The following is a 27,547-nucleotide window of genomic DNA, read 5'->3' as shown; positions in this document are numbered from 1 at the left end:
ATTCAGGAGACCCCTCCGGAAGGAGTCATGTCCAAAATGCAGAAATGCCAGCAGTCCCAGGAGGTTTGGAGTCACCGCCGAGTACCTGAGCCACCCCTGCGGCTTCACTCCAGAGGTGGGGCAAATTTCTGTCCACCTGGGTATCCCTGCAGTACCCTCTTCCCGTCTGGAAACGTGGATGATACATGATAAATCTCTAGGGCGCTGGGGTGGCTCAGTGGGTTAAGTTTCTGCTTTCGGCTCAAGGTCATGATCTCAGGTTTCTGGGATCGAGCCCTGCATCGGGCTCTCTGCTTTGGGGGGAGCCTGCTTCCCTTTCTCTCGGCCTGTCTCTCTGCCTACTTGTGATCTCTCTCTCTCTGTCAAATAATTAAAATCTTAAAAGAAAGAAAGAAAAAAAGAAAGAAAGAAAGAAAGAAAGAAAGAAAGAAAGAAAGGAAAGCCTCCACTTCGCCTCTATCCCGTGCCCCTGCCTTGGCTTGGGTGTTGGGAGGGTTATCATGACAAACGACAGAGCCACTCGCTGATGTCCATCTATTGTCAACTGAAAGGCAGTCAGCCAGCTGCCGCTCTTGTTTCCTGCACCTCAAAGACATTCTCTGAAGGAAACAGGTTTTATGTCCTGTCTTGTCTTTTACCTTCAATACAAAGGCACTGGAGGGGAGTCAGGAAACAGGGGTCCTCGGATGCCTGACAACTTTTGTAGAGAGCCAGAAAAAGGCCCAGGTGGCCCCAGAAGGTGAATCTTGGAAGGAGGGCGCCAGCCCTTGGCCCGTCCCGCAGCCCTGCGCTCCCCAGCTGCTCCTAAAAGCAGGTTCTGTGCCCCCCAGAGCTCGGGCGTGTGCACCTTCAGCTTCTGCTTCCCTTTTAGCAGAAGCTCTGAGTGCAGAAGGGACCAAGTTTCTAACAGCGGATGTTTCAGGACAGCTGGGAAAACCACCGAGGGCCGGAACGGCAAGGCTTTAGAGACTACGTGGTCCCGTTCTTTATCCTGGATGGGGCAGTGTGAGGCTCTCAGACGGGCCACGCGTAGCCCACGACTGAGCACAGCTAGTCTGTGGGGAGCCCGGAGAAGCCAGATTCTCTCACTTCTACTCCAGTAGGACTTTCCTTTCCCAGCTGGCTATTAGAATAAATCTTTTGGGGGCACTTGGCCTTTGAAATGATAATTTCTGGTGATTAACTCTGCTGATGACAAAGGAAGAGCTTTCCTTCTGCAGCACGGCTGCATTCCTGCAGGCTATCTAGGAAGTCGTGAGTTGCTCAAACGAACACTTCATTCTGGGTAGAAACGTCTGGCTGAAAATGGCTAAGGGAGCCAGTGAAGCGGCTCCCAACTTCCCATTAAAATCATCTCAGAAAACCGAGAGCAGGAGGTAAAACTCGCCCAACTGAAAGCCAGGCCTGCAGTCGATCAACTCAACACAAGGCCAGTGCAACTAGGCTGAAAAATAAGATCTGAATTGGAAAAACAAAACAAAACACAAAAAAACCCAAAACCTGTTTCCCCCAGTTGTTCGGAAATTCAAATCAAGCAGCCAGCACTTGTCCTGGTAGGTCCGTCCTGAAACAGTGCTTTCCACTCCCCTCACCTACTCATTGAGAACTGGAACTCTCAGGAAATGATCAGGGGAGACAACCTGGGGGCAGGGGGCGGAAGAGAAGCACCAGCAGTGGTAGGTCACAGCGTGGAAGGCTGAGTCTCCGAAGGTGCTCTAGGCGAGCCAGGACAGGAGGAGCGGTGCGGGATATGGGAACACGGGGGCTGGGGTGCGGGGCGTGGGGACGGATGCACGGACGGTCTTTTCAGCAAGCAGAGCTGAATCCAAGGCGGTCCAGCAGAGCCAAACGAGAAGAAAGCTGGGCGGATGGTAGGAGCCGGGTAGGTGTGTCCGTTGGCCCTTCCGTGCCGGTCTCAGAGGGTGAGTCCACGGACCTCCAGGAAGGATGCCGTCAGGAAAACACACACCGTTTCTGTTAACCACATCGGGCCTGATGGGGTTTTTCTCATTTGAGAATGAATCAGAGGAAATTCTTCTGATAATATCTTATAGAAACTTAAAGAGTGTTTTAGAGTATCATGTGGTATCTCAATATGATGTAAAAGGAGATGGTTTCTATGAAACAAACAGAAAACAGTTAAGAAAACAGAACTCTCTAAGTAACAGTATGTAATTAAAGAAAAAAAAAGTATGACGAGGTGAGAAAGATAAAAACTTGCAGGAGAATGAGAAATACACAGCACTGGAGAAAGCACAGAGCAACACTGACGGGGTAGTTGCAATGCTAGAATTTCTGTCAGTCCTTGCCTGTAGGGAGACATTCTCAGGCACAGACGGACTCAGAAAAGGGTGTCTACAGACGTGATGAAAAGAAAAATAACTGAAGACACACTCTAGCTTACTTGGTATATGATCAGAATTAAAAGCTCAAGAATGTTTATTGCCCTCAAAAAAGAATTGGCTAACAGCCCCATGTGGCTATGAATACCCCTGAACTCAACCCAAACATCCGAAGGAATATCCTTACATGAACAAAGGTCGCCTCGGGAAAGCCTACAGCAATGAACCTGTCTCCTTTTCCAACAGGATCTCAGTAATGTTTACAAACAAATAATGTCATTATTAATGTTTTTCATTATTTGAAGTATATAGTTTGAATAAAAAAAATCCTCTGGAGAAGTAGTTCCCTCTTTCCGAGTGAAACACCAGATTCATAAGTCCAGTTAAAAATGATTTCGGGGGGCACCTCGGTAGCTCAGTGGGTTAAAGCCTCTGCCTTTGGCTCGAGTCATGATCTCAGGGTCCTGGGATCAAGCCCTACGTCGGGTTCTCTGCTCGGCAGGGAGCCTGCTTCCTCCCCTCTCTCTGCCTGCCTCTGCCTACTTGTGATCTCTGTCAAATAAATAAATAAAATCTTAAAAACATACTTCATGTATGTCAAATAGACAAAAAAGAAAACAACTATGTCTACAACAAGAAGAAAAAAACTAGAAGGAAATGCCTCCGAGTGTTCAGGTGAGGCCTGAAAGCACCACTACTATCCAGTATTGTGCTGAGAATGTGATCAATGCAGTGAGAATAAGAAAAAAACAGATGAGGGAAAATTTAGACAGGAATGAAACTAATTAATGACAGATGTCTATATAATTTGAGTGCTCGTTGTTTGATAGGCATTATTTGGAAGGTATTAACTCATTTAATTTTTACAATCAACCTATGAGGGAGTTTGCAGTGAATGACACTGAGTCACAGAAAATAAAGCAAATTACTGAAGGTTACAGAGTGAGTAAAGGAGCTGGATACAAAGTCAGGTGGTCAGATTCCAGACTCCTTGTACCTAACAGCTACCCACACTGCTTCTAGTTATAACAGAACACTAGTTATAAGTTAGTATGATTTGTTTTAAACCCAGAGAACCCAAGAGCCTTAATGCTGAAATTACTAGTAAACAGATAAACTATTAAAATTAATATGAACATTTAGCAAGGTTCATGGACTCAGTATCAGTAGACAAAAATCCTCTATAACATATCACACAGAAAATGAAAAATACCACTTATAACAGGATCAAAACATCAAGTATGTAGCACTAAATCTAATGATAGGTGTGCAAAATTTTGACAGAGAAAACTATAAGCTTTGTTGGAGAAATTAAAGAATATCTAAATAATATTATACTCAATATCCCATTACTCAATATTATAGAGTTTAATTCTCTCCATGCTGAGCTATAGATTCAATCAAATCTCTAAGGAAAGTCCCAGCTGTTGGCTCTCCATTCCTCCTTTTCTCCTTTCTTGCCTTTCAGTTTTGGGGATTTGACAAGCTGATTCTGTAATCTTTATGAGAATGCAAAAAAATCAAAGGATGGTCAAGCTAGTCTCGCTAAAAAGAAAAAGATAGGAAGACTTGCTGTATCAACCATCAAGACCTTTAATAAGTCTATCACGGCGTGGTACTGGGATAAGGACAAATAACTAGACCAGTGGAAGAGAAGACAAAGCCCACAAACAGATCCATGCACATATAGACACTTGATTTAACAACGAGATTTAATGACACTCGATTTAATGACAAGTGCTGTTTAATGACAATGCCGCTGCAGAATATAAAGAGAGTGTGTTCTTTCCAATAATGGAGCTGGGATAACTGGATAGGCATTGGGGCAGGGCTTAATTCTTAACCCCTACCTTCCCATAGGGGTTAAGAATAAGTTCTGCACAGATCACAGACCTTCATGTTAATGGCAAAACAATAAGGCTTATAGTAGGTAATATATAAGGTCCTATTCTCATAATCATGGGACAGATTTCTTAAGACTCAAAAAGTACTAACCAAAAGGGAAAAGATTCACCAATTAGAACATATTAAAATTAAGAAATCTGCATATCAAAAGACACGAATAAGAGAATAAAAGGAAGAAAAGAGAGAAAGGTAGAGTCAAAGAGGGCCATGGATATTTGCAGCACATAAGACAGACAAAGGGCCCGAAGCCAGAATACAGAAAATCTCTTGGAAAGCAATAAAAAAATGTCAGACATCTCAATAGAAAAACAGGCAAAGACTTGAACAGGCACTCACCAGAAGAAGAAATCAAATTTCCAGTAATTATACAAAAAGGCACAATTATTAGTCATCCAAAAATTACAAATTAAAAACAACATTACACATCCATCCAAATGGCTTAAATGTAAACTAAGTGCTGGCAAGGCTATGAGAACTCTCCGGCACTGCTGGTGGGACTGTAAATTGGTACAACGTTTTAGGAAACTATTTGACAGCATCTCATAAGGTTGAACATACACATGTCCTATGACCCAGAAATTCTTCCTCCTGTATAGACCGTCTTGTTGTAGATGCTATCATATACTGGCAATATTCAATCTGCTTTACAATGATTTACTAAGCAATCTATTTATGTTTCATCACTCCTTGTATACATGTTTTCTTTTATATTAATACATTTTAAAAAGCAATAGGTTTTCTGTACACCAGACATAACCTATTAGAAAATGCACCAGAAAGAGAAATTTACAATAATACAAGTACCTGGGAATAACTATTAGCAAAAAAATGGAAAGACCAAAGCTAAAACTTTTCTTAATGAAAATACAAACAAAAATTTGGAGAAGTGAACTCTATGCCTTATATATAATTGGAAATGTCAAAATAATAAATAAATTGAAACTGATTCTATAATTCTTGGGAGAATGAAAGGGCAGGAAAGGCTAGGAAAATGCAGAAACAAAAGATGAAGAGGTAAAACATGCTTTACCAGATCTCAAGACTTTATAAAACAAAAATAATTTATGTAGTGTGATGCTGACATGGGAATTGATAGATCAATAGTAGAGAATAGAGTTCAGAAACAGACCCAAGTATATAGAAGAATTTAATACATGTAAAGAGAATACGGTATTTCAAAGTCTAAGAAAGGGATGAATTGTTCAGAAACTAGTGATGGATTAAGTGGTTATCCGTTCAAGGAAAAAAATAGACACCAACGTCACATCATTTACAAAAAGAAATTTCTAACAAAGAAAGAGTAAAGCTATCAGCACACTTAATGGTAAGAAACTTGAAGCTTTCCCACTAAGATGCGGTACGAGGGAGGAGACAAGGCGAGCGGCCCCTCTCACCGCTCCTTTTCAACACTATCCTGGAAGTCCTTGCTAATGCAGTAAAGCAAGAAAGGAAGTAAAAGGTATACAGATTGTGAAGGAGGACATAAGAGTCCGTTTATAGGTAACATGTTCATCTCTGCCGAAAATCCCAAAGAATCAAAACAAAACAAAAAACAAACCCCCAAAACGAAAACTCCTGGAACGAACAGCAATTAGAATGAGGCTGCAGGATGCAGGTTAATATACAAAAGTCAATCGCTTTCCCATACACCAATAATGAGTAAGTGGAATTTCAAATTAAGAACATAATACTATTTATATAAGCATCCAAAAGAGTTGAAGAGTTGGAAGAAGTTGAAATTTATACTTAGGTATAAATCTAATATATACTACACTTGATCTTAGCCAAAAGGCTGAGAAGTGACAGACAGACACACACAGACACACACACACACACACACACACACACACACACACACACAAGATCTATAAGAAAAAGCACAGATTTTGATGAACAAAATCTAAGAACTAAGTAAATGGACAGGTATTTCATGTTCATGGATAGGAGGATTCACTACTGTCAAGAGGTCAGTTCTTCCCGACTTGGAACTATAGAGTCGGCGCAATCCCAATCAATCCCAGTAATTTATTTTTTTATGGATATTGACAAACTGATTCTAAAGTTTATACAGAGAGACAAAGACCCAGAATAGCCAACACCAACTTGAAGAGAACAAAGTTGGAGGGCGGACACTACATGACCTTGAGTCTTCCTATAAAGCTACAGTAGTCCAGGGACCCCGGGGTGGCTCAGTGGGTTGAGCCTCTGCCTTCAGCTCAAGTCATGATCCCAGCCAGGGTCTTGGGATGGAGCCCCGCATTGGGCTCTCTGTTCAGCAGGGAGCCTGCTTCCTCCTCTCTCTCCGCCTGCCTCTCTGCCTACTTGTGATCTCTCTCTCGGTCAAATAAATAAATAAAATCTTAAAAAAAAAAAAAAGAAGAAGCTACAGTAGTCCAAACAGTGTGGTGTTGGTGAAAGAATGACAAACAGACCACTAGGACAGAATAGAGAGCCTAAAAATGAACCCCCATGATTACAGTCAACAGATACAATGGAGCAAAGATAGTCTCTTCAAGAAATGGGCTGGAACATCTGGATATCCACACATTAAAAAAAAAAAAAAAAAGAATGCAGACATAGACATAACATCCACAAGCACAAAAACTGACCAAAAATGAATCAGAGACCTACATATAAAACTAGAAGGTAACTAAGGAGAAAACTGAGATGACCTTGAATGTGGTGGTATCTTTTTAGAGATGACACTGAAGACACAATGTATGAAAGAAATAATGGATAAGCTAGACTTCATGAAAATTAAAAATTTCTGCTCTGCAAAAGCTAACATTGAAAGAATTAGAAGACAAGCCACAAATTGGGAGAAAATATTTGCTAAAGACACATGTCATAAAGAATTGTTATCCAAAATATACGAAGTACTCTTAAAACCCCCACAAAAACAAAACCAAAAACACCCTCAACAAGAAAAGAAACATTCCAATTTAAAAAATGGGCCAATGACCTTAACAGAGACCTCACCAAAGAAGTTACACAGATGGCAAATGGCAAATAAGCATATGAAAAGATGCCCCATATGTCAGCAGGGAAATATGTAAATTAAGACAACACTCTGATTACCACCACACACCCATGAGAATAACCAAAATTCTAACGTCAGTCCAGAGCATGGACATCAAATGCTGGCAAGGACGTGGAGTATCAGCAACTCTTACGCATTGCTGGAAGGAATGCAAAATAGTAGTTACTTCAGAAGACAGTTGGGCAGTTTCTCACAAAACTGAACATACTCTTACCATATGATCCAGAAATTGGGCTCCCTGGTATTTACCCGAAAGTGTTGACAACCACATCCGCACAAACTCTCGCACACAGATGTTTAGGGCAGTGTTACTTGTAAGTGCCAAAACTCAGAAACAACCAAGATGTCCCTCAGCAAGTGAGTGGGTGAATAAACTCTGGTCCATCCAGACAGTGGAATGTTTATTATTTAGCATGAAAATGAAAGGAACTATCATGCCATGAGAAGACATGGAGGACTCTTAAGTGCTTATCTCTAAGAGAAGGAAGCCAATCTGAAAAGGCTACATATTGTGGGATTCCAACTACCTGACGTTCTGGAAAAGGGAAAACTATGGAGATGATAAAAAGATCACTGACTACCTGGGGAAGGGAAGGGAAGAGATGAACAGGCACGGCACATAGGAGCTTTAGGGCAGTGAAAATACTGTGTGTGATAATAATGGATATGTGGCATTAGACATTTGTCCAAACCCACAGAATGTACAACACCAAGAGTGAACACCAAGGAAAACTATGAGCTTGAGTGATTATGATATGTCAATTCAGGTTCCTTCTACTAAACAAAACAAAACAAAAAAAGTGTACTGTTCTGGTGTAGGATGTTGATAGCAGGATAGACGGTGCACGTGGGGGGCAGGAGCTATATGGGAATTCTCTGTAGCCTCCTCTTTATTAAATGCTGTAAACCGAAAACTCTTGTAGAAAAAAAGTCTTAAAAAAATAAAGAGCCAAATGTTTAAAAATTACCTAAGAAGCAAAATGTATAAAAAAGAACAACACATAAAGGTTAATTTGATCACATGAAAGTGAAAAGAAACCTGATTAAACTTCAAAACATAAAGAGTTTGGGAGAAAATGTTGGCAGTATATAAAACAAAGGAGTATCAGCACTCAGAATCAAAAGAAGTACAAAAAAAAAAAAAGAAATAAAAAGAAAAGAAAAACAAATCAGCAAATTAAAAAATGGGCAAAGCACGTGAACAGAACATTTTCAGAGAAAGAGATATATATAACCAGTAGGTCTGTGAAAATATTCAGGCTCACCAGAAAGAAATGATGAACATGTAAATTAGAACAACACAAAATGTCATTTTTACCCAATAAGGATGAAAAAAAAAAACAAAAGGAAGGATGGACAATATATGAACTGTTTTCAAGTGTGGGGGAAACAGGTGTTTTCCCGCATTGCTCGGTTTGGTCATCTCTATCAAAATTCAAACATGTGCTTCTCCACCACCTAGCACTCCAGCTCTCAGTGTGTGCCCTGGGGAGTACTCGCTCACACACCCAGGGACGTGTGCACAAGGCTGTTCACTCAACACTGCCCAGAAAATCCCGCCAACAGCACAACATGGACAGTCCAACTGTCCATCTGTACAGGAGTGGCTAAGGAAATGAAAACAGCCATGCCATGGGGTACAGTGCAGCAGATCTGGGTTGGGTGGATCTCAGTTACACATAGAAACCACTGAATGAAAGCGGCAAGCTTCAGAATGGCGTGTGCTGTGCCACGGGACTCGTGCTAAAGCAGAACACCGCACAAACCACGGAGATAAACATTTCTGTGGGTACCAGCCTCCGTAAATAAACACATTGGAAGCACCTGGATTGGCAGACACCACTGTAGCTATAAGAGTGTCCATAGTGGGCAGTGATAGATAGACCGGAAGGGCTGCTTAGTGGCAAAGTCAGTTGAGTGTCTGACTCTTGGTTTCAGCTCAGGTCATGATCTTAGGGTTATGAGATTGAGCCCCGCCTTGGGCTCCACACTCAGCCTGGGGTCTGCTTGAGGTTCTCTCCCTCTCTCTCCCTCTGCCTTGTGTTCTCGTCTCCTCCTATCCCTGCTTGTGTTCTCTCTCTCTCTAAAATAGATGAATTAATTAAAAACAAAAAAAGGAGCATGGAGTCTGCTTGAGGTTCCCTCTCTCCCTCTGCTACTCCTCCTGCTCACACATGTTCACACTCTCTAAAATAAATAAATTAATTTTAAAAAGAGACTGGAGAGCACCTGGGTGGCTCAGTGGGTTAAAGCCTCTGCTTTCGGCTCAGGTCATGATCTCAGGGTCCTGGGATCGAGCCCCGCATTGGGATCTCTGCTCAGCGGGGAACCTGCTCCCCACCTCCCGCCTAGCTCTCTGCCTACCTGTGATCTCTGTCTGTCAAATAAATAAATAAAATCTTTTTTTAAAAAAAAAGAGACTGGGATTACAGGAGGTGAGCAAAGGAGACTTCATCTTGATCATGAAGGTTTTGATTTTTACACAGAGAATGTTTTGATGCATTACCTAAGTAACTAAAAAATAAATTTAATAAAAGCAAAGTATTATTATGGCTGTCTTTGGGTGGTGGAACATTTTAGATTTTCTATTTTTCTGCTAATTTTTATGATTAAGAAAGCACTACAATATAAATGACCATCTATTTTTTTTAAATTGTGCTAAAATACACATAACAAAATTGACCACCTTAACCACTTTTAAGTGTACAGTTCATTAGTGTCTAACATATTCACATTATTGTGCAAGCAACTGCCAAAACTTTTTCATCTTGTAAGACGGGAAACTCTTGATCTGTTGAACAACAACCTGGCCTTCCTCCTCTCCCCAGCCCCTGGCAACCACCATGTCTCTCATTGTTTTTATGAATTTGATGACTTTAGATACCTCATATAAATGAAGTCACCAGTATCTGTCTTTTTATGACTGGCTTATTTCACTTAGTATAATGTCCTCAAGGTTCATCCAGAACCTTGTCAGATGTTCCCTCCTCCCTAAGGCTGAATATTACCCCATTTTATGTATATCCTACATCTTATTTATCTATATATTTTTTAGAAGATTTTATTTATTTATTTGAAAGAGGAGGAGGGAGAGAGAGATCATGGCAGGGGGAGGGGCAAAGGAGAAGCAGACTCTCCGCTGAGCAGACAGCCTGATGTGGGGCTCCATCCCAGGACCCTGGGATTATGACCCGATCCAAAGGCAGATGCTAAACTTACTGAGCCACCCAGGCACCCCATCTATTCATCTGCTGATGGACATTTGGTGGTACCCACCTTTGACTACTGCGAATAATGCTGTTATGAACACGGGTATACAAATCTCTCTTAGAGACCCTGCCGCAACTCCTTCAGGTCTGAAGCCAGAACTGGTATTGCTGGATCATATGGTCATTTTATTTTTAGTTTTTAAGGAACTACCATATTTTTTTATTTTCCATAGAGGCTGCATCATTTTACATTCCCACCAATGGTGCACAGGTTTCACAGGTTTCCAATTTCTCCACATCTGTTGCTTGTTATTTTCTCGGTTTTTTTTTTTTTTTAAGATTTATTTATTTATTTGACAGACAGAGATCACAAGTAGGCAGAGAGGCAGACAGAGAGAGAGAGAGAGGAGGAATCAGGCTCCCTGCTGAGCAGAGAGCCCGATGTGGGGCTCGATCCCAGGACCCTGGGATCATGACCTGAGCTGAAAGCAGAGGCTTTAACCCGCTGAGCCACCCAGGCGCCCCTGTTTTTGTTTTTTGATAGCTGCCATCCTAACGGGTATGAGGTCCAATGAACTTTTACTGAAAACAATTGGCATCAGAACTCTGAGTGGGAAGCAGGCTTCCAGAGTGTAGCCGGTGCCTGCCCACACATCCGTGAGAACGGAAGAGAATTTGCTTGCCTTTGAGAAAGGCGGATTTCTCTGGGTACTATCCTATCCATACGTTAGGTTCTAGCAGAGTTTCAAATGATGCTCACCTCCCACCAAAAAGCTCTGCCCCCACTCCATCCTCGGAAGCCCGTCCCTCCTCCCCTAGGGAAGACCAGTCCTCCCCGCAGACTTGCCTGCCTCCCTGCATCCAAGGGCAGGCACCGGGTGCAGCTGGAACTAGACCCCATCAGAGCCGCTCAAGATGTGTCTGTGGATCAGAACTAATGGCATTAGGCGATCACTCAGGGAATAGAGCTGCAATTACCCCCTCGGATGCGTTCTCCGAGATGACCACATGCAGAACACCGAGAGGGAGAGCAGATGAATCACCAAGTGAATTAACTGGAAGCTGCTCTAATTAGCGTTATAATTTTTCATGAAAACACTAATGAATATGAAATAATGTGGCCATAAAACCACTAGGACAATTAATGCCTGGGAGTAATTTGGGGTCAGGAAAGGATTCTCGAGACTGTTTAAATAGACTTGCGTGTTGAGCATTCAGAGGCCCATGGCTTTGAAATCTTCTATGAGCAAAAAAATTGCTACTTCAGAAAAGACAACGGTGGGGTGGCTGCGAGATTCCTTGCTTTTCTTGTTAAGCCTCCTGGCTTGGGAGTAAAGACGATGGTGGGAACCAAAACAGGAGCTCGTCACAGAGTCAGGCGAGAGCACAACTGAATGCACAAAGAATGATTTGGGGACCACGAAAAGGAGGTGGGGTCTGAACATGTCGAAAGAAGAAAGATGTTAAAGAGGGAACCATTCCCAGCACTCTTAGCTTCATACTCACCTGGGTGTCTGAGAAAATGACTTTGTGATAGGACCCCCAGCTTGTGATCATGATGAAGATATGAGACGGCTGAGTCTTGTGGGCTGGGCTGCGATTTCCATATGGAAAATCGTAATGTTCTATCAGACAGAGTTTGTGCTCAGCGCATGTCACACCAAAATGGACTTTATCCCAACATAAGGTGGTAAGGATTCAGTGAGGACCTACTACGTGCTGAGCCGACTTCTCTGTGTTGGGCATGAGCTTCACGAAGTGTCCAGAATTGTTGAGCCTTAAAAGGACACAGGGGTGAGGGAGGAGGGGCGGGGAGGAAGAATCAACAGTACTGCTCTGTGTCGCATCAGTCTGAGCGGAGCGTATCCTAATACCAGGGCACTGTCTGGCCATCCCTCTCATCACAGATTCCACCAGTGAAAATGATGCAGAGGTTATGCCGAAGAACAGATGTGTCCCTGCCAAATGGGATGGCCTCTGCGGTGTGCAGCAAGCAAGAGGTAAGTGTGATAAGTGTAGCGCTAAGCAGTTCTCCCTCAGCCTGCACACCAACCACGTGATGCCCTATAGCAACCTTACTCCCATTACACAGAGAAAGTAACTGAGTCTTCCTAAAGTGAATCACTCACCTGAGGTCACACAGCTAACTAGTAAGTGGTGCAGCTGGGACACAAATTAGATCTGTCTGGCCCCAAAGCTCGTGCTCTCAATGACTAACCAAAGCAACACTCTTAACGTACAAAAATTACGGGAGAGTTGTTGACTCCGGCCAAATCTCCTAGAGATATACAGAGAACTTACAGAAGGTGATATTATCCAATGGTAACAATGATACAGCGGAATTAGCAAGCATTCGGGTGTTCTGAGCATCTATATGACTTAGCTCTTTGAAGGCTCACAGTAACTTAATGATTGCTGTGGGCTGAATACTTGTGGCCCCCAAACTCATATGTTGAAAGCCTAACCCCCAAAGTTGATGGCATTGGTAGGCGGGGTCTTGGGAGGTGCTTAAGTCATGAAGATGGGGCCCTTCACCAACAGGCTTAGTATCTTTATGCAAGAGGCCCCAGAGAGATCCCGTCTCTTCGTCCACATGAGGACACAATGACATGTCTGGGACCCAGAGGAGGGTCCTCACCCTACCATGCTGGCACACAGCCCCCCTCCCACCCCCAATCTTAGACTTCCAGACTCTGGAACTGTGAGTCATACATTTCTGCAGCTTCTAAACTACCTGGTTGGTGGTATTTTGTTACAGCAGCAGGAATGGACTAAGACAAGATAAGGATAAACCTGAAGACCTTGACAGGTCCTAGGAAAGTCTGAAATGTTTAAAGGCTAATTAACAGTGCAGCAAAAAGCAGTTCTTTGGAGCTATCTTTTTCCCCAAGATTTTGTTTCTTTGAGAGAGACAGAACAAGCAGTGGAGAGGGATGGCAGTGGGGGTGGTGGAGAGAGAAAGAGAAGCTGCTTGTTTTGACCTGTGAGCTTATCCACAGGAGTCCCTGGACTCCAGTAATCCATGAAAGAAGTTATGAATTTTGTTCACAATGCTCAGACTTTCCACTGAGCAGAGAGCCTGAAGTGGGGCTCAATCCCAGGACCCTGAAATCATGACCTGAGCCGAAGGCAGATGCTTAACCGACTGAGCTACGCAGGCGCCCCTCTTTGGGACTATTTTTAAAAATATTAAAGAAGTGCCAATGGAGTGTCAGCTCTCCAATTACAGCTTTATCACTGCAGGTTCCCTTGCCATAGAATTTAATGGAGTGGCTGTCTCAGGAAGAGCTAGCATAAAAGAGGAGGAGGGTCTGCTTTTCTCATCGGCAGCAGCAGAGTGGGTGGAACTGAGAGATAAGGCCTTTCTCCTGTTTCTTGCTTCTAATGATACAAAACATTGAGGATCACACTTCTTCCACTGGGGATGAACCCTCAGACCACTCGCTCTATTTGCTTTCAAACCTAGTCTGGAATTCTACCCTCTTGGCTGTGCAGATACGATTACGTAGGAAGCTGGTTGCCTTGGGTTGGAGTGTGAGCTTTTCCACAGGAGTCCCTGGACTCCAGTAATCCATGAAAGAAGTTATGAATTTTGTTCACAATGCTTAGGATCTGAATAAATGAGCCTGCTGAGCCACAGGCACAAACGTGCAAGGACATTTTGGAATTACAAAGTTCAGTAGCCAGGGACAGCTTGTTATAGTAACAGGAGACTACGTCTGCCTAATAAGGGCGTCATTTTTTCCCATCTATGGGAAGTCTACACACTGGGTATTGATTCATGGGATGCCATTTCATACGTGCGCAGAACGAATCTGGCCAAACAAAGTTAGCTGCCCAATGGAACTCAAAAATATTTCTCAATTTAATTTTAAACAGACCTTGATGTGAAGGAAATTTAATTAGGTAAGTAATATAGAACACAATGAAATGTTGGTCAAAATTGCTTCCAAAGGTTTAAAATGTTTTCCTTTTCAGACAATGTAGTTAGAACAGCTGAGATATCTATGTTGGTACAGTGTCTTGAAAAGTGGGGCTCGGAAATCAATGCAATCACCTCTCTGAATTAAGTATGCACAAATGAGAGCAACTGAGATCCATATAAATCAGCTCAAGTAGCCCTCTGTGTGCCAGACCATTAGGGGACAGGCAGAGAAGAAGGAAGATGTAAATAAACACATTATCTAGGGCATTCTCACTAATGGAAGGCATCTCTTAACACCCGCATTAAGAATCAAGACAGAACTGTCTGGTGTTTTTAACATTGCTTATGTCTTAAAAAAAAATAATGCCCCAGATGGAGAACCTAAGGTTAAAAACAAACAGATAAAGAAAAACAAACCTTAGACATTGTCGGAGTCACAAATGAGCAAATCTCTTGATCTTTTGGATATCATCTCCAAATCGCTTCCATATTTGTTGGCAAACTCTAAGCAAATTGTTTGCCGTGTTTGGATTTTGTTGGCACAGAATAATGGAGATCTAAATTGAATGCCTCAACTTCTATAGGCATCAGATATTTGGTGATTATTTTAATGGGAAAAAAAAAGAGGAAAAATGGGAAATAAAGCCTTATTTAAAAATAAAGGTCAGGGGGAGGTGCCTGGGTGGCTCAGTTGTTGAGTGTCTGCTTTCGGCTTAGGTCATGACCCCAGGGTCCTGGGACTGAGCTTCTCATCAGGCTCCCTGCTCGGTGGGAAGCCTCCTTCTCCCTCTCCCACACCCCCTGCTTGTGTTCCCTCTCTTGCTGTGTATCTCTCTGTCAAATAAATAAATTAAATGTTTTTGAAAACTAAAAAAATATACATATAGAGTGCATGTGGGTTACTTGGAGGGGACCTTCTGTTAGGACACTAGAGCTGCGTGACCCTGGGGATCATATAGCATTCTGTATATATAGCTACATATAACTATGTGCATATAACTACAGGTTAGGCCCTGCACTGGTGTTAAAGGGAAGATGGAGGAAAGCAAAGCTCAGGAGGCCTGTCTGCTATGATCTAGGAGAACCCGTCAGGCATGTCCACAAATAGACATGGTACAAAGATATATGGCTCCCATCAAGTTGGCCATAGGGTTGTTACTTGTATAAAATATAAAATAACAAAGTATACTGAGATATTGCCATATTTATTGCCAAATTTCTTATCCTATCTTATCCCTACCATAGGATTGGCTTCTTGCAAAATTAGAAGTGATCTAAAATATATGGTATTAAGTAGACTGCAGAATAAAAAGTTCCAGTTCACCCTTCCCTGTACTCACGCTCCTTGCCATGTAACCATGCAGCACCCTCCCTCTGTCTCTGCGCTCAACCACGTGACATGCTTTCGCCAATGGTATGTTCCAGATGATGTTATTGCTTGCGCTTTCCCCTTTACCGCTGTACGCAATGGACACGCTCATACCACTACAGTGGCTCCAGAAAAGGAGGGGAGGCATGTGGAGCAGAGCCCCCCAAAAACCCATGACCAAGCCAACTGAACCAAAGATGCATGAGCAAGCCTAGCAGGGACCAGCCTAGATCAACCGAATTCTGCAAATTTGTGAGAAGAAAAAAAATGTTTATTGTTGAATGTTGAAATTGGGGGATGGTTTGTTTCTTGGCATTGTTATGGCAAGAGGTAACTGATATGTAGCATGTAATAGAATTTCAGTAAAATTTGTACTTTACCTCCTTCCTTCCCCCTCTTCAATATTCAAAGTCACCTCTCCTTTGGATCACAGCTCTAAGTAAGTGGTTCTGTGGGGAAGTCCTGAAGACAGCCCAGCCGCCTGTTACCTGACAACTGCTTTATAGAGATCATCTCTAATACTTACATCTGTTCTCCAAGGTGGACATATTATTCCCATTTTATAAAGGGGGAAACCGAGACTCAGAGCAGTTAGGTTAGAGCTAGTAAATGGCAGAGTTATAAGCAAAGAGCATTCATTCTACTGTCCTAACCCGCTGCTGCTTCTGTAAGGTCAGCTGGGTGAAGGGGTGGTGAGAAAGGAATTTTTGGTGCCTCCAAACCCTTCCCAACAGCCCAGGAGAGAAGGATCTGGGTTGTGTAGATACAGTTCCCAGGCCCTGCTGTTGACTCCCACTCTTCTTAGCTTGGGGCTCACATGGGGATATGCCTATCCCAGGGAATTTCAGAGCTCTAAGGAAGCAGAACACTTGGCCTCCGGAGTTGTATGGCTATTAGCAGAGAAGTCCATCTACTTCTCCTGTAGATTTTCCTCCCTTTCCCCTCTAATTCAATCAATGACCTACTCCCCACTCTGCCTTTATGAACTGAATTTCCAGCATCTGCCTATGGAAGCCCAAGTCCAAAACTCTAGGTAGAAAACTGGTCTGGGAGGAGTGAGTTCAACAGTTCTGCATCTGCTGGGTCCAACGTGATCCCTCTGGGTGGATGGCAGAGGAGGAGGCTGAGGTCCCAGGCGTAAGAGAGGAAAAAAGAGTGTGTGGTGTTTCTCGTTAGCCCATGGGGTCCCAGCTAAAGAAGAGTGTGGCCCTTTCTGGGTGGTCTTTAGACAGGCCCCAGGGCTATTTCTGCCTATCTCTGGAAAATTGGTTGGGCTATGCAAGGCACCTGAAAGACAGTCACTTAACTGCTTACAGAGAAGACCTAATTATCATGCAGCCCAGAAGTGCATGCAATTAAAGGCATCAGAAAAAATAAAAGTCTGGGATGTGTTAATGTTAACACTAAATTGTTTATATATGCTCAGTCTTCTTAGTTACTCATGTAATACAGAGATAAAAAAAAAAAACCATAACTGTAGAATAGATAAAACATCTCAAGGCAATAAATAAATCCCACCTAAGATGGACAGCAAATTCTCTTAGTTTCAATTTCTCACTGAAGTTGAGATAACCATAAAATCTCTTTTTGTTCAATCCTACATGGATATTACAAAGGTAAATGAGGATTTCTCCACTTAAATCTTAAAAATCCAGTTAAATGAAAGGTTAAAAAGGTAGTTAATTTTTCCCATTCCTGACTACTTAGTTCTGTACTGTACAGGCAGAACTAGTACATCCAGAAGTTTTTGAACTGCTGGGTTGCAAAGATCACAGGTAATTTTGTTTGCCAGAAAATACGGAAATGAGAAAGGAAAAGCATAAACTTGAGACTATAAATGTTGACCTCTGGCTTTTTTCCTTAAAGGTTAAATTTAAGACAATAATCTAAGAATTTGCAGTATAAGGAGTAATGGCCATTGAAATGCAAACTTAGTTTACCGGTAACTAAAATGACTTGAAAGAGGACAGCAGTCCCTCTGATTTGCTGATGTGTTTGCAGGCATCAGTGTTCTAAAATATTCAGTTTTGGGGCGCCTGAGTGGCTCAGTGGGTTAAGCCTCTGACTTTGGCTCAGGTCATGATCTCAGGATCCTGGGATCGAGTCCCACATTGGGCTCTCTGCTTGGAAGGGAGCCTGCTTCCTCCTCCTCTCTCTCTCTCTCTCTGCCTATTTGTGATCTCTCTGTCTGTCAAATAAATAAACAAAATCTTAAAAAAAAAAATAAAACATTCAGTTTTGTGTGGAAGTAGAAGAGCCCTTGTTATTAACTGGCTATCATGAGTACTGTTTTCTCCATATTAAGGTTATCTCTCATATCAGATTGACATAGGAATCTATTTTGTGGTATGTAAGCAAGAATTTCTATCAATGACCAAAACATGTATAGAAAAAAAATCCTTTTTTGAAGATCAGGCTAGAAAAAATGCCAGATAAAAGTCAACATGCACCTGTTGCTTGCAAGAGTGATGGAAATTAGGGGAACCCCGTAAAGACAGGTGAGAGTCCATCGAAGCTCTCACTTGGAAAAAAAAATGCCTAATGGGGTCAGCTATGAACCAGTAGCTGTGGGATATAATATATAATATTACAATATTATCATATCTCCTCTCCAGAGTTGTAGGGAGATATAGGAGAGGTCTAGAGGTCTAGAGAGCACAGCTAAGAAGCAGCTCAGTACTTTGGAATGGAGGATTGCAGCCAGAGTTCAGGAAAGAAAGAGAAAAGAATGGGCTACAACATCCATAGAAGGAAGAACTGAGGTGGCCCGGAAGGGGTGTGGAGAGAGACAGGAAATAAGGCATTCTGGGTAAGGAGGAAAAGAGTGTGCAAAAAGACATGGTCATGGCAAAAAAGATAATATACAAGCAGAATAGCAAGGAAGACCCCCTAATTGCAGTAGGTTACCTTGGAGGACTACTGTCAACTGGTAAAATGGGTTCTGATTCTAGTGTCTAGTCATTGTCACTTTACCTCCCTCATCTCATTGATAACAACATGAAATTTTGGATAAGATTTAACCCCACTTCGAGATTCCCCTTAAAACTCATGCATATCTATAGTATCTTAGCTTAGAGGGAAAATGACATTGATGAGAACTTGATATTGTGAAATATGAAATACTGCTCTGAAATGATGCACCAACACAGATGATTCTTTTTCGAATGCCATTGACTTGGGACACTTGGGTGGCTCAGTCCGTTAAGCCTCTGCCTTCGGCTCAGGTCATGATCCCAGGGTCCTAGAATTGAGTCCTGCATCGGGCTCCTTGCTCAGCGAGGAGCCTGCTTCTCCGTCTGCCTGCTGCTCCCCCTGCTTGTGCTCTCTCTCTCTGACAAATAAATAAATAAAGTCTAAAAAAATTTTTTTAAATGCCATCTACTAACTTGAGGGAATAAACTGGGAAGAAACAGTGTCATACGAAAGAAAAGTATTTATTAATTTATTCACAGATCCTTATTGCTGCCTATTATATAATATATCCAACTATTGCTCTTGTGGAACTTAGAATCTTTGGCAGGAACACACTGACAAATTAGTAGGTGATACTTGTTTATGTTTTATGTGCAATGGGAAGGGTTGTCCAAGGGCATCCCAATTTAGGAGACTAGAGAAGGCTTTCTAGAGGCAAAGACATCTAAGGCAAAATCTGAAACTGAGCTCAAGTTAGTTGAGTAAGGAAAAAAAATGTTCTAGGCTAAAGGAATGGCCTGATGTGTTTGGCAAGCTAGCAGCAGTATAGCACGGCTAGTACAAAGTGAAGGGGTAGCAATGTGAGATGATGCTGAACGTGTCAAGAGTCAGTCCATACAGGGATTGACACACACTGCTTAGGGACCTGCACCTTCATCCAATGGTCACAGATCGCTAACAAAGAGTTTTAAATAATGGTGTAATGTGATTGTATTTGGATTCCAGAAAAATCACTCTGGCTTAAGGTTGGAAAATGGATGGAAGAAATCAAGCCTGGAGATAGGGAGACCAGTCAGGAGGCTGTTAAAGTTGGGGTGGCTCCAACTAGGGCAGCAGCACAGGGAATGAAGAGACATAGACAGATATTTAGGAGGTAAAATCCATATGGCTATTATGGTTGACTCAAGGGGAAAGAGGAAAAGGAAAAAGTCCAAATTGATTTCCCAGCTTATGGTGTGCACAAAGGGGTATTGCTGAAAGAGACAGGGAATCAAAGAAAAGACTCACATATAGTGGTAGTGGTGAGGGGGTCAGAGTGAGGCAAGAACACGAGTTCCTTTTGAGGTAAACTGAATTTGAGGGCATTCAGGCAAAGATGTTCAGATGCAGAAGGAAATAAGGACCTGGAGCTAGGAGAGACATCAGGGCTGGAGAGCGATGGAGAAGACCTCATCTTAGAGAGACATGGTAACCGAATGGATGAGATCTTCCAGGATGAGTATGTTGAGCATAAAAATGAAATAGCCTTGGTCAGAATGCTGAGCTAGATGGACAGAGCAAGAGGAGCCCAGAAAGGAGACTGACAAGGAGAGGCCAGAAGACTAACAATGAGAAGAAGAGAGTCTGGTATTATTTCAGAAGTCAAATGAAGAAAGGGTTTAAAGATGAGGGTGGTCAGCAGTGTGTCAAATGCTGAGGAAAGCCCACATTTAAAATAAGAACTGAGAAGTGTCCATTGGGTTTGGCTACAAAAAATTCAAGAGTGACACCAGTAAGAGATGGTTTAGTAAACAGGGCTGGCTAGAAGTAGCCTGCAGAGGGCTGGGCCTGAAGGGGGGAAACAAAGAAAAGGCGTGGAGTTAAGGCAACTCCAGAAGTGAAGAGAGGGAAAAGATGAAGTTAGAACAGCTGTTGGGGCAGGGGTGCATTGTTTAAAAAGATAAGAGAAACTGGAGCCCAAAAATGTGGATTGGGAAAAAGGTAATAGAGAGGAGAGGTTAAAAGCACAGGGAAGGCTGGGGTCCTGAGAAGGCAGAAGAGGCAAGCACCCAGAATCAGCTTGAGAAACTGGCCTCTATCAGAAAAGCAGTCTCTTCCTTTTCAGAAGAACAAAAGAGAAAGGAAGAGAGGCTGCACACTGGGATGAATAAAGAGTCCACTCTTGTGCCTTGAACATGAACTGAAGTGAACTCTGGTATACGTTAGGAGACAACTGATTCCAAGATTTAAAAAAACAAAACAAAACAAAACAAAAACCTCTTAGATTTGGGAATCTGTCACACTCTTTCAGAAAAGCACAAAGTTCTTTACTTCACTCATTTTTTAGTATTTGGAATAAAAAAAGACTAGAAGTCCCATTCATAGCGCAGTCTTGTTGAAATATCTTTTGAAATGCACACAGAACTCACAAGAAAAGAGATGTAATTAAGTACAAACCCTTGCAGTGAACTGCCTTATTTTAATAAGATGCACTGATCCATTTAAAATGGACTAAAACAAGGCTTAGCTCACTGTCAAATCCGTGTTTTACTGGAAAAGGTTTTGACGGTGTAACCCACCAACTGCTAAGAATTGCATGTCTGCAAATTCAAAGATTATACAGCTTTCAGAAACTGCTTTACTCAGTGTTTATCAAAACCAGTTCTTAGACCTGATTTAAATATGTTCCTGCTTATTTCTAGGGCAAAATTTTAGGCATTTAGACAAAGAAAATTATTTCTTTTTAATATTGGCAGGGAATGCTCTCTCACATTTGTTTTGTTTTGGGCTATATTTTCCTACTTTTCATCCAAGAGCCACTAGGAATTTAAAGATGAATTGTCACAGGCAGGACAATCTCATCTATCATATCCTTGACTTTCTTTTAAAGTGGACACACTAGTCTGTTCCTGTGCCCTATCTCCCCGAGAACCACTTTAGCAATAAATTAGGCTTGAACTAAAATTCCTTGAAATAAAGCAAAAGTTTTACATTCTGATTAGCTTTGGGAGGGGTTCCTGGGTGGCTCAGTTGGTTGAGTATCTGGCTTTTCTTTTCCGCTCAGGTCAGGATCTCGGAGTTGTGGGATCGAGGTCTGCATCAGGCTCCATGCTCAGCATGGAGTCCACTCGAGATTCTCTCCCTCTCCCTCCTCCTCTGCCCCTCCCCTCTTCTAAAATAAATAAATAAATAAATAAATAAATAAATAAAATCTCTTATTAGCTTTGGGAAGTCAAAGGCCATTTTACCAGAAACCCAAAGCGATATGAGTCGTGCAGACCAAAAGAACCCACCTGTCTCTTTTCTCTGGAATAAAAACACAAAGCAGAGCAACTAACTAAAAACGGTCAGAGTCAGGGGCTCTGTGCCTAATGTTAGCTCTCACCCTGTGTGGTCTGGAGGAAGGGACCTGACCCTTCACCCACAGGAGTGGTGCAGAGGTGCTTAAAGAGATCCCATCCAAGATGACTCTCCAGAAATCAAACCCAGCTTCAAGATTTATTGGAGGTAGTAATGTCCCTTAGTTGGCTTTCCCTGCAACATTACTGCTGATACAATGTGAGAATATTGTTTAATATAATGAAAACCATGTTTTCAAAAGTCAGCATGTGGGGTGGTTTGGGGTGGAGGAAAGCATGCATTTGTGCACACCTGTGTGCGAGGCAACCAGACTGTAAACCTTGAAAGGAAATCCAAAGCTAAAATATCATGTTAAGAATGGCCATCAGCGTCTGCACGAGGTCGTAACATGGAGTAAAACAGTTCAATCCCTCTGCCCCCCAACAGAGGTAATGCTCTTCCTCTTCGGAAGGAAAGGGTCGTTTAGCATCTTTTGTCCTCTCAGCATCGCCTCCTCTCTGTCTATTATCGTGGACCTCACACAGAGAACGGAAGCCACGGGGCGCCAGAGGAAAATCTGAGGCCCGTTTCTGTCTGGCGCGCTGAGATCTAGAGAGCTGGAGCTACTGATCAGGGTCCTGCCCAGACTTAACCCGAGTAGAGAGCCCATCTTTCTTCTCCGGGTTGAGATGGAAACTCGCTCAGAGCGTGGTGCGAGCGCGCAGGCTCTGGGGCGCTGTTCGTGGTGCTGACGCCCGCGCTAAGGCGGGGAGGCGGCAACCCACCCACAGGCGCTAGGCAGCCAGGGGCGCTGGGCCGAGATCGATGTGAGGCGAGTCTGGAAACAGCTGCTGCCCACAGACCTACAGCCCACTCCACAGTTTGGCTCCAAATCTAGCTCATTGGCTCACTTCTTTGCAATTGCAAAACGGCAGGTTCACTTTTTCTCATCCCGGGGGATTTCACAGGGCCCACCTCTGGCTCGCTGATTTGGCATATCTTTCCTGATGTCCTCCCTCGCCAGTACTGATTCTCTCCAACCCCCTCTTCTTTGTACAATACATTACTTTTGCAGAGCACCTTACAGCTGGCACAGCTCTCACTGGCATCATCAGCTGAGCCATTTCTCCTACACACATAACCATTCCTCTTCTCTCCCACAGATATTTTTTGCTTTCTCCATCCCTCCTCTCCCAAGCAGGAGGAGACTATCACCTCAACATGCAGGGTGGACAAATCATCTCACTCATCACAGTAGGCCCACCGATTTCTCTTTGATGATGAATTAGGAGAGGCAGAGGCTAGAGTCCCAACAGACAAGAAAAAGTCCCTCAAGAAAATGTGGGTAGTGGTCTGGAGACGGGGGATGGGGACACACACTAGAAGTAAAGCAAAGGAAGGGGACACATACTAGAAGCATGGGGTGGGGGCGGGGGGGGGGGGGGTGGATGCAAGGCTTGTTGCGGTTAGAAGACTCCCGGCAGGTGGCACTCTAGCTCAAGGTGCTCTCCACGGGAGCTGTGACTGTGCTGGGGCTCCACCTCAAACCTTCTTTCTGCTAAACAACTCCCCCATCGCGTCCCACCCATGTTTGCAGGTCTATCTTCCTCTTGATCCAAGCACTTACCCAGACTATATTCCTGCTAATAAGCACCGTTTGCACAATTCTACTTACTGTAATGCACAACAAACAAAACATAAATAGAAAAGAGAGGGTTAGTGGAAGGATTTTTTTTCCCCCCTAGGGTGATTGATGGTGCTCAGATCAGAACTGTTTAATCATCAATAACATGATTCAGCAATTGGGAAATGTAAACAAATTGTGCAACTGCTTGCTGCGGTCAAAGCCCTGAAGGGGCCTACAGCTCTGAGCCAAGTGTGGGGAGGGCAATGCCAGCAGAGTGCCCCTCCCTCCCACCAGGGCAAAGCTGGCTATGCCGACAGCCTGATTGGCGTGACCTTTGGCTTTTGTAGCACACACACGATTGGGCTGGGGTTAATGGCACTTTGCAGGGAGCTCCAATTGAGTAAACAAAAAATGCCTTGCCCTGTTCTAATGGAGCACATTATTAGGAGGCCTAAGCCTTCATCCAGGCCCCTGCAGCTGCTCTGCAGGTCAGTGCTACCAATAAAGCAATTAGCCAATGAGAAAACTCTTCTTCCCCGAGGGGGACTGTGAGGGTTTTGTTGCAGTTGCTGTGCTTTGCTTTGGGTTTTTAAACAGGCAATCCAAGTTGATCCGAGCTTCTTACATCAGACTTCAGGATGAGGACAGTGAAATTGTGTGTTTGCTGAGTGTGATATTTTAAGGGACTGGACCCTTGCTCAACATAGCCTGGAGAGCTCACTGCTTCCTGTTCAATTAACCTGAACCATAGCTGAACTCTGCCCTTTGAACTCACTCAGCAGATAAATACATTAGCTCACCTAAGGAATCATTAATATTTTTCAATCACAGAAAACAAACATGAATGTCCGAACACAACCCAAGAGATAGTCAATTAGGAATAATGCATGTACCATGTTGGGGAAAAAAATCACAAATGGATGTTATTTACAGAACAAAAAAGGGTCAAGGAAGAAATGAAATGGATTGTGCCAATAGTTCTGGAAACAAAGGGGACTTTCATTTTCATATCTGCAAACATGAGGGATGCTGGGGAATATTTAGCAATTCCTATTCCATCTACACTGGTCTTTAAATAATTTTTTTTTTAAAAGGGTGTCCCTTCTGTTGGCCTGGTTTCTACCTACTTCCATCAGAACACAAAACTCCAAGCCCTTTCTCTTCTGGAGTGACTTCAGTGTCCATGCTCACATACATAACCCAAAATGTTGCATTTCTGGGGAAAGTTCTATTCCATTCCTGATTTGCTACAAATGAGCCAAAACAATTTTTATGGAAGTATTAACTGCCTTTAAGTACCAGTTGGAATGAACCAAGCTAGTGGCTGATTGAAATAATTTTATAGTAGAAAATGATGTTCCTGACACATTGCGACTCTAGCATATAAACAGATTTGTGTTTGTGTGTGTGGTGTGTGTGTGTAAAAAAGGAGAGAGAGAGAGAGAAAGATGCTAAATGCATCTATTTTGTTCTTAACCCTGCATGTCGTCTTAGAAGAATGAGAAAAAAACATCTCCAACCGACTCATTACACATTTCAGTTTGATTCAATTTCACTTCCCACAATTCTGCCTCCTGACCCCTCCCCTCCAACCCCCCCTACTTTTCATTTTTGTTTGGTTTGGAGTGTGGGCTTAATGCCCAGCTATCCTAGATGAGAACACTTAAAGGAATATCACAAGCACGAAGGGTAAATCTATTGAACGAGGGTCTTTAACTATGTGGTTTCCTTAAAGGGAAAGGTTGGATCAATAGGATCAATATGAAAGGTTTCCCTGGCCCTGCATAAAAGGGTAAGGGCTTCTCTTTTCACTGGTTTAACTTTACTCTCTGACAAATGCAAATCAATGGATCTGTGTTTACAACAGATTCCCTAACAGACTCAACTCGGGTAAAGCCCAGAGCCTCGCCCTGGGGGTGGGGAGTCCGGGCTTGCTCCAGGAGGATGCTCCAGGGCAGAGCTTCAAGCTCAAGGCCCTGCGGGTAGAGTAAGGAGTGAGCTGCCGATAGCTACCACTCACCGTTAAAGAAGGGGCTCCTGGCCCACTGAGATCCTGATGCTGCTGCCTGTGGAATACAAAATAGGTTCCTCCAAGGATGTCTCAACCCAAGGATAGAGCCCAGATTTCTAGGATCTTGTGAGCCAGTCACTGTTCTTTCCTACCTACCTAGATTTGTGGGGTTAACTACACAGAGGGAGTGGGAATGAAATATCTAAAATCGGAGCAGCCCTTTCTTAGACGGTAACTGGCTCTCTTAGCAATGGCAAGGCAAACCACTAAACGTGTGGGTTCTTTTCCTCTTAATTTTACCTTTCCCTTTAAAAATGTGATGCTTTCCAGAGATTACATGACTTCAAGTCAATACCAGTTACAGAGAAATTATTTTTCTTCCTGCAGGAGAAAGTATATGTATATTTGATTATACGAACCAAAGTCCGATGCTGATTAAATTACACTGGAGGTGTGCTTCCAACCCAAACAAAGTCTGCATTCTACGGAAGAGTAATGGATCTTCCAATGGCGACAAAAGCACCAAGGTGGAACGCAGAGCCTCCCTTCCCTCGGGGGCAATTTCCGTGCAGAGGCTTTCCATAAAAAATGTCTACAACTTCTAGGAAACCTGCTCCCCAAGTAAGACTATCTATCTGTGTATGCATGTTGCCAGCCTGCCTTCGTGCTTTGCCCATCCTGCACCTTGTCGGGCACCAGACGGGTGGAATTACCCAGTAAGTTTTCCTTCCTTCCTGCTCCCTACACTTAGGAGCACCTATGCACATTTTCCAGAGTTGTTGGCTTGAGTGAGACTTGGGAAACAAAAAGCCTTTCCCAAAGGCAATGAAGTAGGGTAGGGGGACAGAGTGGGTGAAGAGGGGGTGCTCCCACGCCTGAAGGAGGCTCTGCACATGATAGCCTAAGTGATCCCATTAGGCTTCTTCATAAAGTTCTTTCCCCACCAAGAAAAGTACCCCCTGGAGAAAGTGACTTTCCCTAGACCAAGAAAAAAAAAGAAAATAATAAAATGTCTCTGAGATGTCAGGGGTGAGAGTAATCCAGAGAATCTGTAGATAAAGTTTAAGGCCCAGGGTGCCTTCATACTCACCCTTTCCCCCAGGGTCCTTTATCCAGGCAATTATTTCTATTTATTCCCTTCTCATTTCCCTTCCTTTGGCAAGAACCCAGAAATTAAATATCTCTTCTTCTCTTCTGAGGTTTTCATTCTCTAGGGATCCCCCGGACATGATCCCACTCTTCCTGAAGACAATTTCTGCCAACGTCAGCCACCAGCTATAGTGTGGTGGAGCTCAGTACATTCTTCCTTCGGCCTCTCTCCTCTGCTATTCCTTTAGAAATAGATACTAACGGACAGAAAATCAAGAGGTGAAAACAGAAAGAGAGGGAGGCTCTCCTTCCCTCCAGGTTCAGGTTTGGAGCTTGGGACCTGCCCAGAGCCCTGTTACCTCTAGAACTGGCTCTAGGAGGAAGTAAAAACATTTCTCCTCTTGGAACCAAAATCTGGGGAGTCAGTTTCCCCTCTGCCTTACCCTCACCATTCACCAGAATCCCTGTCCTATTTTGGGATTCTAAGATGGGTATGGAGGAGAGTCTAAGCTCGCTCACCCCTCCTAGAACCTAGGAGCTCTTCCAGTGGGGACACTGGGGAGAAGGACTGTTGTCTCCCTGACCTGAAGGACACTACCCACTCTTGTTGGTTTCTTTATCTGGTCACCTGACCCAGGTAACTGTAGTTTCCAGTAGGGCGTTGGGCATATTCTGACTAGAAATCAAGCTGTATCAGAGCTCCCTTCTTTAAGAAGTCCACTAGTGGGAAGATGAACCCCATCTTTGGGAATGACAGGAAGAAATACCAGTTCACCCTCTGGCACACCTCAAAGCAGAA

General features: G+C 43.2%; 1 protein-coding gene and 1 pseudogene across 1 annotated transcript in view; both read right to left on the bottom strand.

Moving 5' to 3' along the window:
- ONECUT2 (one cut homeobox 2) overlaps positions 1-27,547 on the bottom strand; it is a 46,853-nt gene that overhangs the window by 12,519 nt on the left and 6,787 nt on the right. The gene's annotated exons all lie outside the window — the stretch shown is intronic.
- On the bottom strand, positions 5,957-6,051 carry LOC132024077 (U2 spliceosomal RNA; annotated as a pseudogene).

The sequence above is a fragment of the Mustela nigripes genome, chromosome 8 (assembly GCF_022355385.1).
Source record: "Mustela nigripes isolate SB6536 chromosome 8, MUSNIG.SB6536, whole genome shotgun sequence".
Classification (NCBI taxonomy): Eukaryota; Metazoa; Chordata; class Mammalia; order Carnivora; family Mustelidae; genus Mustela; species Mustela nigripes.
Note: the sequence above shows the minus strand (reverse complement) of the source record. Positions and strands in the feature narration are given on the sequence as shown.